The 14,548-nt window shown below is 41.2% G+C and overlaps 1 protein-coding gene across 4 annotated transcripts in view; it reads right to left on the reverse strand.

Moving 5' to 3' along the window:
* The window catches only part of fndc3ba (fibronectin type III domain containing 3Ba), a 103,142-nt gene extending 93,400 nt beyond the window's left edge, over positions 1-9,742 (reverse strand). For 2 of the 4 annotated variants that reach the window (XM_032499780.1, XM_032499781.1), the window contains exon 1: positions 9,541-9,742. The gene's annotated coding sequence lies outside the window, so the exon portion shown is untranslated. Of the gene's footprint in view, positions 1-9,085; positions 9,338-9,540 lie in introns of those variants that run through there. The other 2 variants (XM_032499782.1, XM_032499779.1) reach the window with 1 other exon arrangement.
* Positions 9,743-14,548: the final 4,806 nt, after the last annotated feature.

Genomic DNA, 14,548 nt, shown 5'->3' on the forward strand with positions numbered 1-14,548 from the left:
TGTGTGTGTGTGTGCGCGTGCGTACAATTCTGTATGTCTGTACATAAAGACAGATAGAAATCTTGATGGAAATGTGTCCAATGTGACTGTTTTGATATATTACTGTATAGTCAGTTCAGGGAATTGAATTAAAACACATAATACAAATAACTTTCATGTGAAACAAAAGATTTGTATGTATTGACACACTGTATGTCTATTGCAGAGTCCACAGAGTGATTGAGGCAAATATTTTGAAAATTCTTAATCAGCAAATAAACTTATTTAAATAATGGAAAGACTAATTACAGACAGTATTCAGAATATACTTGAGCTGCATAGTTTCCGACATTTGATGGTTCCACATTCTTAAAATGTGAGAATTCGGTGCCCAGATGGCTCAGTTGGTAGAGCGGGTGCACATATATAGAGGTTTGGTTCTCGACGCAGTGGGCTCGGGTTCGACTCTGGCCTGCGGCACATTGCTGTATGTCATTCTCCTTCTCTCTCCCCCTTTCACGTCTTCATCTGTCCTGTCAAATAAAAGCCTAAAATGCCCCAAAAATAATCTTTAAAAAAGTGAGAATTTGGTGCTTTTCTTAGTCTTACTTTTTATGAAATTGAATATTTTTGGATTTTACACTGTTGGTCGGACAAAGCACGACCTTTTATGTTGTCATACTGTATTCTAGGATATCGCAATAGACGTGTTTAATTGTTTTCTGATGAATCGATCATTGGACAGCTAGTCAATGCTACGTTCATTTTACAGTACATTGCAGACACTACAATGCAGAGAAAGATTAAAACATACAGCGTGCTAAACATCAAATTAAATGTTACAAATCGGAATTTGGGTTTGGAGTCAGAAGTGCATGACTGGAATGAAGTTTATAATGTTAAAACACATAGGCTATGTCTATCATTATTGTAAGATATTCAAGAAGTTTAGAGAGCTTTTGTTGTTTTATCACTGCTGTGAAGTTTGCTGTCAGGACCCAACTAACTCTGTATTAACATGAATATCAATGCAATGACCTACAATTATCCTAATCAGCTCTGAATTACAAGTGGCTAGTAAAGAGGAGTAAAGGAGGAGAACCACAGAGTCCAGACAATAAGCCCACATTCCCTGCCAGTGGACCTGCTGCCGCTCAGGCCTGCACACACAGCATGTCTCTACCACTAATGCTGAGCTCCATCAGGGCTGCATGCCATGAGTCTTAATTAAGACAGCTATTTCACATCAAGAAGTGACCCCCCCCCCCCCCCACACACACACACACACACACACACACAAACACACACACACAGCGAGCACGTAGACGGAGACAAACCACCAAAAGACATTCAGATCATCAGTTTTATTGGCCATGAAAAAGCTTGCCCAGTGGGTGGTGTGTGTGTGTGTGTGAGTGTCTGTGTGTGTGGGTGCTGAGAGAGAAAGACTATTTAGTCACACCTACATGAGAGACCTGCTTCTCTCTCACAGACAAGACAACAACTGAGTCTGAGAGATATGTGTGTGTGCACACGCACACACTAATACACACACACATTTATGTATCATTACACAGACACAGCCTTTACATTCACAACAGAGCACGACAATCATGCTTTACATGCCTAATTCCATGACTAACTCACAGTCAAGTTTGTGAATGTGGTGTGCGTGCATGCGTTCGTGCTCCATTTAGAAGAAAACTGAAATGCTCTGAAAAATGAGAAAGGACCCTTCTGGGAATAGCAAGCCAATGAAAAGTGTACATACCATCACTTGCTCCTTAACATCAAACACACACACACACACACACACACACACACACACACATTACCCCTCCCCACAGCCTGGGGTCACTAGGTCACATTCCTCATCCTCAATCAACCTCAGGATTTCACACACTAGATCAGGGATGTGAGTGTGTGAGTGCTGTAGTGTGTGTTTCTGCATGCTTGCCTGCGTGCGTGGGTGGATGTGTGTTTGGGATGTTTTAGTGATTGGTGGGGGGTCCCAGCTTGAGGGCGAGGAGGGGAGAAGTAAGGGGAAAATAGGGAGGCCATGTCCACACCAAACCGGATTTATCTGAAAATGCATTTTCTATTTGAAACTCTCTCCAAAGTGAATCAAGTTTTTTCCAAAATGTTGGTGCCTACATAAACTCAATCAGGTGCCCTTGCGACAGTTTAGTGCACAACTTCCTATCATGATCACTCATTTTAAAACGTTGGGACAGCCAGTAAGACAATACAGGTGTTGTCCTTAACCTGTTTTGTGTCAGCTGATTTTACGAGTACACAGTAATAATTTGAATGACATCTCAGCTAAGCAGTGCAGAAATTACTGTTGGACTTGGTAGAAAGGTATTTATGATCAAATCACCTTTTATATTGTTTTATACTCAGCAACATAACAGTAGTAGCTGTGTGGATGAAGCCCATCAGCATTTAGCCTTGTGGGAATGTGAGTGGCAAGAACGAGAAATGACAGGTATGTGGAGCTGGGACGGGTGGGGGAAGACAGGGTGAGAGGAGGGTGTGGAGGGGTGGAAGTGTGTCTGCATGCCCTGGAAGGGGGGAGAGAGGAGGAGGAGGGTGGTTTAACAAGGTAAAGCAATAAAAGATGTGGCTTTGCATTAAAAAACACCTACTTCCTCCTTGAGTAGAGTGTGTGCATGTACCAGTCCCAATTTCAGTCGCAGCCACATAATAATCAGAAATATAACAAGTTACAGATTCAGTTCCACACTCCGACACACACACGCAAACACATGAACCCCAGCCCACAGCAGACTCGAGACACTTGAGATACACACTCCAAAACGCTCACAGTCAGGCATAAAACCAGCCATTAACGACTGGCGGAACTTTCCATGGGCCTGCCAACTAGCAACACCAACACGCCTGGCATGCTAATGCAGGCACGTACAGTTAACTCTGTGTGTGTGGATGTTTCATGCATGTGTGTTAAGTCGGTGCTCTGTGTGTGTATAGGTGCATGCTGGGTCCCTTCAGCCAGCTGACCACACACACCAGTGGGCAGCTCTTCAACAAGCTATTTTGATGGATGACACCCCCGAGGAACTGTGCAGGGGGCTCGGGCAGTGCAGGGCAGCCGAGCGCTTCACAACTCTTAACTCACCCAGCTTTTCTGCATGCATGTATCCACAAAACTCCACCAACTGACGAGAACTTGATGACAAACTTGACAGACTACATACTGCATTCCGCGTTATCTCTCATTTTATTTCATCCTCTGATCTAATTCTCAAAACGTCACTCTGCTTTTCTGTCTCAATGTTGCCTCTACTGGAGCCATACAACTGCTGTCAACAGCTTTCAAACAACACCAAGTAATGAGCAACAACTCAAATCAGCAACTAGAGAAGTGAAAGTGTTTTGGTGAAGTCACACGTTGCATCATGTGTCAACTATGTTGTGTATTCTAATGCATCAAACCGGCACAAATATTGCAGATATTTGCACAAAAAGTCATAAAAAAGAGTAAATCACTACTGTACTACTCTGTACTGTACTACCCTTTCCTATGTTATACTATACTGCTGTTAAACTTTCTTGGTCAGTATTGCCTATAGTTAGTATATATCTCCACCTCTTTTTATATGTGTATAAATGTGTTATTTTCCAATGTTAGATCTCCTAAATTACTTTTATCTGTCTTCTTTTGTCATACAGATAAAGGCTACAAATAATGATTTTTTTTCATTATCATTAAATCCACCAAATATTATCTTCATTAATGAATTCATCGCTTGGTTTATAAAACACCATTGAAAAAGGGGAAATGACCATCTTAACACACCAAGGAGGTGTTTTTCAAGCACAAAGTAACATCTTCAGTTTGCTATTTGTGTCTAACTAACAGTGTAAAACCAACAGATATTAAACTTACATTTCAATAGACAAAGAAAAGCCAAATATGCTCACAGATTTGAGATCATTTGAGAAGCTGGAAGCAGCTCATGTTTGGCATTGTTGCTTAAAAAGTGATTGAAACAATTGTTGCCAATACACTGGTCAGTCAGTCAACTAATTAATTAATCGACCAATAGTTTCAGCTCTAAATTGTTGTCCCCTTTTTGTATTAGGAAATATTGTGCTATGTTCAATTGGTTGATTTTCACATTTTGTCCTTCAAAGAGGAGAGGAGAGGAGAGGAGAGGGCGAGGAGAGGAGAGGGAGAGGAGAGGAGAGGAGAGGAGAGGAGAGGAGAGGAGAGGAGAGAGGAGAGGGCAATAGGAAAGTAGAGGCGAGGCACGGAGAGGGGAGGGCAGTCGAGAAGTTGAAAGGCTTCTTTTATCTTTTTCTAAATCAACTGTCAACAATGCAGGAAATTATCACGAGAGACAAAATAAAGTAGAGACAGGGCTCTGGGAATGAGAAAGGAAAGAAAGGAGTGAGGAGGGGAGGCAGAAAGAAAGAGAGGAGGAGGGTAAACATTACAGCTCTGTGCCAAGCAAACATGAGATGCTGGGATACTTCAACAAAAAGCCACCGTCCATATGGGAGAGAAAGAAACCCCAAGAAACAGAGGAAGAGAGCATGAAAGAGAAAGACGGAGAGGTAACTGGCACAAAATGCTGGGAAATGGAAAGTGAAAGCATCAAGCAGCAGATGTCCAGAGGTGTTATTGTCCTGTTTTGGACTTTGCACCTCCAAATAGCTCTTATTTGGTATGTATTTACAAGGTATAACGCATTGCCTGCAGGTTTAGTGTGACCAAACTTTAACCTCCTCGATCACAACATTACTATCAAAATGAAATCTACTTTAACAGCAAATGCAAGACACTTTGTTCACTCATAAACATAAAAATGACAAAACAAGCAATCCACTAATTCTGTGTTACGTTCAACAGATAGTCAGACCAACTGCTAGTATGTAAGAGGAGCAACATCACTATAACATATCATCATTTACTGATAGATACGAATAGTAGAAAACTTCAAAATCAAACTCAATGTTAATAACAACAAAAAATGGGAAATTTTATATTGTAAGCATTAGGTCTTGTATGAGAGTAAACTGAATACATTTAAGTTTTTGACAGAGTATTGAAAAAAAAAAAAAAAAGAAGCAATTTTTGTCATGTTGGTTCTCTGGTATTTTACTGGATGTTTTTAAACTATCTTCTGACATGTTATTGATTAAAAGGATTTACAGATCATTTCATGCATGAAGATTTCTGTCACTGGTTTTTAACATAATGAAACATTGGGTTGATATACTCTCTAGAGTTCCCCTGCACCGTTATAAGTGCCAGCAGCCGCGGCAGAGAAGGTTTTCAAGGCTAACACACCGGTCTGCTCCACCAAAGGGATAGCCCATGTGTTGTGCATTAACCAGGAGAGAAGGGTTACAGGTACGAGAGGAAGAGAAGCTGCAGACACTCCAGCCGTCAACCTCTTGACCTCACAGAAGAGGAACGCACGCCTCCACACACCCAACCACCAATAGGTAAGGCCTCCTATCACAGGCAAGGAAGAAGGAAGCAGCTCGTCCACTTGATCAAATCACACCTCTGCTATAGTAACAGTAAGGGCAGTGATCTTTCTAGGAAGCAAACCATTTGCATTCTGGGAAACAAATAGTTCAACTGATAGCGGATTTTATGCAAGGGGCAGATGTAGTGTAGTACCAATTCATGGAAGGAAGGATCCCAGAATGTAATGGGCAGCTCATCAGGGCCAACTGAACGGTCATTGTCAGTCTTTTTGCAGTAAATGGCGGATAAACTTATATCTTCACAGAATTACCATTTTGAATTGGAATCAACTCTGTGCTATACTGACTAGGGTTTTAATCATGTAATCATAATCTTTAATCGATCAATAACGCTTCATTACATCACTTCCAACGAGAATGAGGGCAAAACAGTATCAACGATACGTTTTATTCAAATAGTCTCTGGTCCAGCTCAGCAAAAAACACAAAGACACAGAATCCATAAGCATTTGTAACAATTAGGCTACCGACAATGTTTTAACGGACTCTAGCAGTTAAGATGACCCACTGTACAGACTGCTGACGGCTGTTACAGACGTGAACTAACCACATACAGTTGCTTTGGTTATGGACACACGGAGCTGCGCTGCTGCAGAATGAATGTATGGAAAACACAATGGATATTTTTCCCCAGGTGGGGCTTCCCTTTGGCCTGTACAATTAAATGGGAAACACTGGATGAGATTTATCTGAAGCTCTCGCTTCTCTTTCATATGCTCGCACACACTTTCCTGAGCTGCATTGTCTTGTCAGTGTAACTTTATAGCTGCCCCAGCTTCTGTTCCTGATACAGAAGCACTGCTCAGTAACACTACCCCTCATATAACATGTTCTAGTCACACACACACACACACGTTTCATTGGGCCAACAGCAGACCGCAAGTCACCGAGGGTAGAAAGCAGAGAACCCAGATTATGCCTGAGGTCAGATGGAGACCAATGCTCTTGGCATCACGAGTCCTCATGAAACATGAAAACTTCCTCATTGCGCTTAGAATAACCTGTCTCAGAATATTAAACGCAAACACAACCAGTCCATCAAGGCCGGGTCCCTACATATTTTAATCTGAGTGTTTACTTGCACGTGATGGAGGAGAAAATGGGACAGTCTTACTTCAAGAAAACTTTGATTACATGTGGTAGACTGTCTGTCCAAAGAAAGCACACTAGACTGAGTTTCTAATGACATACTCTGAATTACTGGCGCCCATTCCCCTGTCCTTGTTCAGGCACTTTAGTGGAATAAAACTAACTGACAAACTGATTAAGTGGGATCAAACAAAGCAGCTGCAAAAGCAACATTTAACCCATGTGATGACTCACCACCACACAGGCCGACACAGCTGAATGAGTTGTACCTGTCACGTAGATTGTTAACTTATATAAAGCGTTATTCAACCCTTTGCCTATTCATGTGAAAGACATAGAAAGGCTAAAGCAACAATGGCTGCCCCGCTTTAACCTGACTCCAGTCTAACTACAGCTCTTTCTGTTCTGTTATATAATTGCAGTGTATTCAATTTTAGAAAAAACACAGAAAATGGGGATTTTGCAAGTATCATTTCCCTTGCTTTTAACTGATTCAGTTTGAGTGCAAATCCCTGCTCACATTATGCTGTTGTACACTTTAGCGCCACATGTCTGACTCAAACATACAGTATACAAACATAAAAACTCAAAATAAGCCTGTGTCACTAGCATTTAAAATGCTGAAATAAGAGTTTTCATCCTTAAAATTTGTATTCAAATTTGCTGGGAATACAAGCACAACATAACTGGGCTTTTATAACTTTTCAAATGTCGGCCGGTGAGCTTTGTTTACATTCTTATTGTGTATGAATATTGGAGCATAACAGGCGTAACTTTTAGAGAACAGCGTACAGTGATATAAACCTCATTCAGCTTGTGTTAAGAGGGATATGGGTGTAGTACTTCATCCATAAAAAAAACACAAGTTTTTGCTTTGATAATATGAATTGCACACCATTGTGATGTGCTCAGCACCTGGAACATAAGGCTACACGGGTAGTCAGATCCACACAGCTTCTTCCACTTTGTGGTGACTGATCAATTGCAGATTCCAACAGTCCCTCTAGCATTTGTTTCACAATGTAACACACTCGAGCTGCAGACTAGGATACACAACCTCGCCTGAAACCAAAGAAACTAAAAGAAATGTCCAGGGGCTGCAAATTAGAGCCTTCCAATCAAATCCTATCTTACCTGTTCAGTGACTGTTGAGTTGGGGCCTGAATTAGAAATGAGGCATTTTGAAAGATTTGAATAAGAAGAAAGAAAATCTAGAAGCGTACACTGTCAATGAAAGAGATGTCTGTAAAATGCATAAATCAGGTCACAGGGCAAGTCTCCATCTATACTTATGGCTTATTGTCCACAGCCTAAACTTTTGATGCCAAGACTTTTTCATGCCTCTGACTTGTGGAAGCAAAATAAATTGCCCATTCATGCACCAAAAACACAAATCCTTTGCTCTCACCTAAACCAAAACACACCTCAGCGGGTAGCCAATCATCCCCCCCCCCCCCCCCTTTAAAAGCCCCCACAAAAAAGTCGGATATCAGTTATTCGCAGAAAGAAAGAAAAAAATACATGGCCACATCAGCCTTTCACCAAAGGAATGTCATCTGACGTCATGTATTTGGGATCGGATTTCTCCCTCTCCTCTTTCTCTCTCTCTCCCTTGAAAAAAAGTAAAAAGCGTGTGCGTGTGTGGTTATTCCCCCCCCCCCCCCCCCCGAATGCCTATATTCTCCGACGTGCCCACTGTATCCGAGCCCACAGCAGGGGGATATGTGATTCCAAATCATAGCCCCAATTATACCTCCACCGCTAATCATGACAGCATGACATTAAACCACTCAGTCCTGTTATACTTTTTTTTTTTTTTTTTTTTTTTTTACACTGACGCACAACCCCAAAATCTGGCTAACGAAGTCATCTTTTGCAATCTAAATTTTCCGACCCATTGCTGCCACATCTCTCCTCTGAACTGAACTAACACGGCACTGTGTCCAGCAGGGGACCAATGTTTGATCTCCACGTCTGCATCAGAGAGATATTTGTCTGCCCTGCACAAACAGACAGACACGTAGTCGGTTCTTAGAGAGAGAGGGAGAGAGAGAGAGAGAGAAAGAGGAGAGAGAGAGAGAGAGAGAGAGAGAGAGAGAGAGAGAGAGAGAGAGAGAGAGAGAGAGACTGGCTGGAAGGAATGCTAGGATATGCTGGAGTTGGGATTTTTTTTCTTCTCCAAAGCCTTTTTCCTGCATTCACACACAAACTCAATGGAAAGTCGCTATAACCTACAACCACCTATACACCAGCAGTTACCCAACGCGTTAGAACCCCCTACAGTGTCAATTCAATGATTTCGCAACCGCCTCTGTCAAATCTGACTGCCTCAGCATCTTCCACTCCAAGTTATTTTCCAGCTATAAAAGTGTTCGTTTCCTGACCAACACAACCGACTTTTTTTTTCTCCAGAATGCAAGTCACAATGTAACAACTGCGATTAGTTGCAGAAATAGACAAAAGAGAGAAAGATTTCCTCCTGTTGCGCACTCACTCCATCTGAAGTCCTCGGAGACAAAAACACATTCTTTCGCCAAAGCTGAGAAATCGGGGGCCACAAAGAGCAGACTCCAAACGCGCAGCCCGTCACATTCACTCGACTAGTGTCAAGAACTAACACGATAAGCCCCCGCGGGTTAGATTTTAACTTGTTGTTTTCAAATAAACGGGAAATTTATTGGCAAAAGTTTCGATTCTCTCCCTCCGCAGCTGAGAAGCAGTTTTTTTTTTCCTTTGCGCTGGCCAAGTGGCCCAGATGCCGGCGTCAGCGCTCAGTTCTCCAACCTCTCTCTCTCTCTCACACCACACACACACACACACACACACACACACACACACACACACACACACGCACTTCTAAAACTTTTCCAACATCGACTACATCTGCCTCTATTCTCATACTTTGCGGGGTGGTTTCGTACCGTAAAGGAAGTGTAAAAAAGAACTTACCTCGCTGCAATGAAATAGTCTTCAAACAGACGGGGCTGCGTGTTTTTTTATTCCCAGGGTCGAATCTTGCCCGTCTGCTATCGCGGCGCAACGCGTACTGGGAGACTCCGCCATGTCAATCAAAACGCGACGCACATGTAGGTCAGAGCCCGCCTACTTTTACCGTAATACACTGCGCATTGACAAAAAAGAAAATGAAAAGCCAAAACAGAGAGCAGAGCTGCTCCCTCACCGTCGGCACAGAAGCAATCAGCAGGCTTGTGTTTTCGAGTAGAGTAGGTACTTTACAAGCAGTAAAAACAAGGTGATTTTCGCTGATTTCTAAACTGTTTTTGATCTAGTTTTATGTATTCCGTCCGTTTATGTATCAATGTTAAAACGGTTTTCACAGGTAGGCCTATAGATTCATTGTGACCGCCACAACAACACAACCAAAATCACTTTTGTATAAGACATTTTGTGTTACTATTTTATTGAATGACCACAAATCAGCTAAGGGTGGAACCTAGTTATAATGATGGAAAGAAACATCCATTTAAACACCAATACGTCAAACACCACTTTCAGATTTATTTTTTAATTTCCAAGGGGGAAAACAAGTAGGTTGTTGTTGTGTCCAAACGAATTGCTGTCAAGGGTTATGTCAGCCCCAAAAAAGGTGGGTGAACTCCTCTGCAAATAAAAGCAAGCTGAATCCAGTTTAGGCTGGTTTAGGTTTATCTTTCACTGACACAGATATATCTTTGTACCAGAACCCACGACAGCAAATGACCTGCTCGACTTGTGTCGCTTCGCTTGCAATGGTCACTTTATTACAACACCCACAAACTAAATGATCAATAAATGTCAATATCACAGAAGAAAACAACTTTATTATAATATGTAATAGTTTCCTATATAGTCATAACATATGTAAAATAATCTACCTATAGCAGGTTTGGTTAAATATCCTATACAATGCCTCAAAAACAACTTGGACAACAGGCCAAAGACCCTCTGGTGGCTGCACTGGAACCCAGCACCCCTCAGCTTACAGGTCCAAGGGTTACAGCTCTGACACTGGTGCTTAAGATAGAAACATCATGATCGGATTTATACCCCAAAAAAGTAGAGGTAAGTTGAAAACCAGTAGCATCTGTGCTGAATCTAGTGCATTATAGATGTGTTGAAAAGAATCACAAGGCCTCATGTGTACTATGCAAGGTAAACCATAATGAATCCATCCATGTAAATCCATAATGACCTGTAACTTTACAGTATAAACACAGAGTAGTTCTATTTCTGCATCTTGGTGGCTGAAATTAAGACATTAACATCAACCAGTACATGTCAGCATCAGAGCAGAGAACCTGCCGAGTGTTTTGATGCCCTATGCATAATAGGACTAGGTTCAGTAAAAACCCACATATTGATGGAAAGGGAGACTATTTCTTGTGCATTTCAAAACTAAAATGGGATTAAAATTGCAGACCATGATGCTGTATAATTTTGAAATATTCAACATCAAGTATATTTTATCCCCTAAAACAGATTGAATGCATACAGTATTTTGACTGATGACTATGGAGAGGTGAATAGCACTCAGCTGAAAACAGTATGAAAGTGAATCGTTCAATGCAACACCCTCATTAGACTCAGACATCGACTTATAGCCAGTCCCCAAACTAGAATATGTGGAAATACAATCAGTAGAGAAGACACTAACATAACTGCAAGCTACATTAAGAGCCAGGGCAAACACAAAAACAAGCTGTAAATAAATGAACATTGGCCTTACCATCTGTCAGGTACGTCTTTGTCACCGACAGTAATCGGCCTCTTTCTTTCTGTATTTTCGAGCAAGTAGACTGAGCCAAATACACTCATTGCCCCTGAGTTCTAGATTTCTCTCTGCTGGCAAACACACACACACCCACATACACACACACACACATTCCCGCAACTGCACTAAGAAAACAGACACTGGTGTAGTTCTAAGCCAGAAGACAAATGGCCCTGAATCAGGACTGTGTGTCTGTAAAAAGTTCAATTTGATTCAGTTCTATTCAATAAACACTTATCATCCTCAAAGGGCAATTGAGATGGCAGGCAGAAAAATCCTTCTCACACACCAAAAGTACAATGCAGGTTATATACAGTGGGCACAGACAGACTGTGGAGCCCCCTAACTGCAAAAATAGTGTATGTCTTTTTTTACCCTTATGGGTTGTATGCGTTTGCATGTGTTGTATGTGTTGTATGTGTTGTTGTCTTCCATCAGGGACCGTGTTGGCCATGCTTTTACATGTTATCCCTTGGATCCTTTTGTCTTTCTAGACCCATAAATAAACCAAACCAAACCAAATACCACTCAAACAAGATGGGTTATTTCCAAATCAGATTTATTTTTGTGATCAAATTTTCAAAAAAGGAATTTGAGCAGTACCAAAAGAGTTCGCCCCTTCAAATCTATCAAAATGATCTTTTAATAATAATTAAAAAATCTTCAAGATATGGCAATAAAATGCACTGTTTCTGCCATACTGTATTCAGTGTGTCATAACATATAGTTTTAAGAATTTTTTTAAGCTGTCATTAACATAAATTGTCTATCTATTCAGCCCAAAAGTAGCTACCTTTCAATTAGAAATGGCCTTAACATAAAATAACCCAGAACATATCTTAAATAGACTATCCAAATCGAGGTGCTTCATCCCGTTGATGAGAAAAAGCATTTTTCATTTTTTGAAAATACTATAAAAAAAAAAATACTAAATAAAGCTACAAGCAAGTGGATATTAAAGTAGACCACACAATAGTCAGAGTTGACTAAACAATCTTCAACAGCAGATGAAGTTTGCCCAGGTATCGTGAAAAATGGATGTTCAAATGTCTAAGTCCCAGTCCACTAATGAGGTAAATCTATGTGAAAGTCGTATTAATCTCCTTTTTGAAATCTGTATTAATCACAAAGGAGACTTATGTAGATAAATAGAAGCAGATGAGTTAGGGAAGGGCTTAGAAACTTTTAAACAAGTGAGGAGTGAATTGTTGTGCAACAGAGTAACACTGCAACACTGTAACCCAATATCAGGGAGTTGTTCCCACGATTTTGTACAGTGGAAACAGGACACATTTGGGAGTTGTATACCGTCAGTGTGTGAATAAAAAAACAAAACCTATTGATTCAAATAAATCGGTTAACAAAGCCAAAGTAGGGCAACCTTGAGTGACGTATTGGACCTTTACAGACAGCCAGTCACAGTGGTTTAGACTTGTGGAGGAGAGTGGATGAGGACAGACTGGAGGGAGCAGATCTTGGAACAGCGACACAGCTATTTCTCCTGTGTGTCAGGGCCAGCCCTCCGCAACCACCAGATGTTTACCACCAACCCAGCTGCTTTCTCTCTCTCTCCTTCTTTCTCCCCGTCTCTCCCTCTCAGTTTTTATCTCTCCGAGGCTCTTTAAAGCAAGCACTCCCTGTAATCATGCACACTCAGTTCACCAGAGGTCTTTGAAGTAAGTGGAATGTGTCCAGCCATATGATAGTATGTACTGTATATTCATATAGCACAGAGAAAGCAAAGCAGAGAAAGCGGGGTAAGAGATTGTTGGATGGCAGCCAGCTCTTCGTTGTGGTTTTCTAGATGTTAATTGTGCCCTCGCTTGGGTCTTACATGCGTGCATGTGTTTATGTATGCGTGTATGTGTGTGTATGTTGTGTCTACATGAGCGTGTGTGTGCATAAGTTCAATAAAATGCTGTTCTGAGGCACCAGGTGACAGGTGATAATGGGCGTCTGGCAGCAGAAAAGACTAGGAGGGAACATGATGGTGCAGATGTGTGTGTGTGTGTGTGTTTGTGTGTGTGTGTGTGTGTGTGCGTGCGTGCGTGTGTGTGTGTGTGTGTGTGCATGTCATGTACTTCCTCCCATGGATGTAAGGATGGAATTTGGCTCATCATAAGTTCAAAGGAGTCAACCCAAAGCTCTCTGCACACCAACAAGAGCAGGCATGCCTCTCTTCTTCTTCTTCTTCTTCTTTTTCTTCTTTCTCTCTCTCTCTGACTCTTTGACAACCTCTCTCTCCCATTCTCTTTTTTCTTACAGTTGTGCAATGCAGCTGTCTGGACAATCAAACACTCACTTTACTTTGGTGTGTGTGTGTGTGTATGTGTGTGTCTGTGTGTGTGTGTGTGTGTGTGTGTCTGGAATAAGACAGGACAATAATCACCTCTTATCACCATAAAAAAATATTCTCTGCTTTATATTTTGTTACATGACATTTGTTTTTAACTGATTAATCAGTTGAAAATGATCACAAACAAATGCTTTTTGATGTGCCAACATCACCGCCTTGCTTTTGCTTCTTGGTGGCATGTGGCAGCTTTGGCAGTAAATTGTGCAATACACCATAACTTAAGCAGCAGCAAAGCAGAGCTGCTTTAATGTGCTGGGAATACACATCATAAATCATGAGAAATTGTTATATTTATGTTTATGTCAGTGAGCAAATCACACCTTGATATAAATACTAAGATCACATGCAGACATTTTACATGAAATAGTCAAGACAAAAATGAGGCATGATTACTATGTTTTTGTCATGTTATTCTTAATTTAAGCCACATGTGTAAGAAATTTTGCCATCTGGTGGTACAGTAGCACACTGTGGCTGTCAACATAGAAGACCCATGAACACTGGGAGGAATGGGCAACACAGACAATGCAACCATTTGAACCCAGCTTCATTTTAAATGTATGCCATCAGAATATTTTTTGAAAGATATATAATATAATCACCATCTGCAGCCATGATGAAGCTCTGCAAGGCTGCATGTGCCCACGATAAAAAAGCCCACATGCTGATTTAGAAGGTAATGTGTATTTGTTATTTAATATTAGACACAAAGAACAGCAGAGGCTGGTGGGAATGTAAATAGTTTTGCAGGTATTTGTTAACAAAGCAAAGTTTTTGGATCTACTGAAAGTTTTACTTGATGATGGCATTATAGGAAAAGGGGGGGGGGG

Source organism: Etheostoma spectabile, chromosome 20 (assembly GCF_008692095.1).
Source record: "Etheostoma spectabile isolate EspeVRDwgs_2016 chromosome 20, UIUC_Espe_1.0, whole genome shotgun sequence".
NCBI lineage: Eukaryota > Metazoa > Chordata > Actinopteri > Perciformes > Percidae > Etheostoma > Etheostoma spectabile.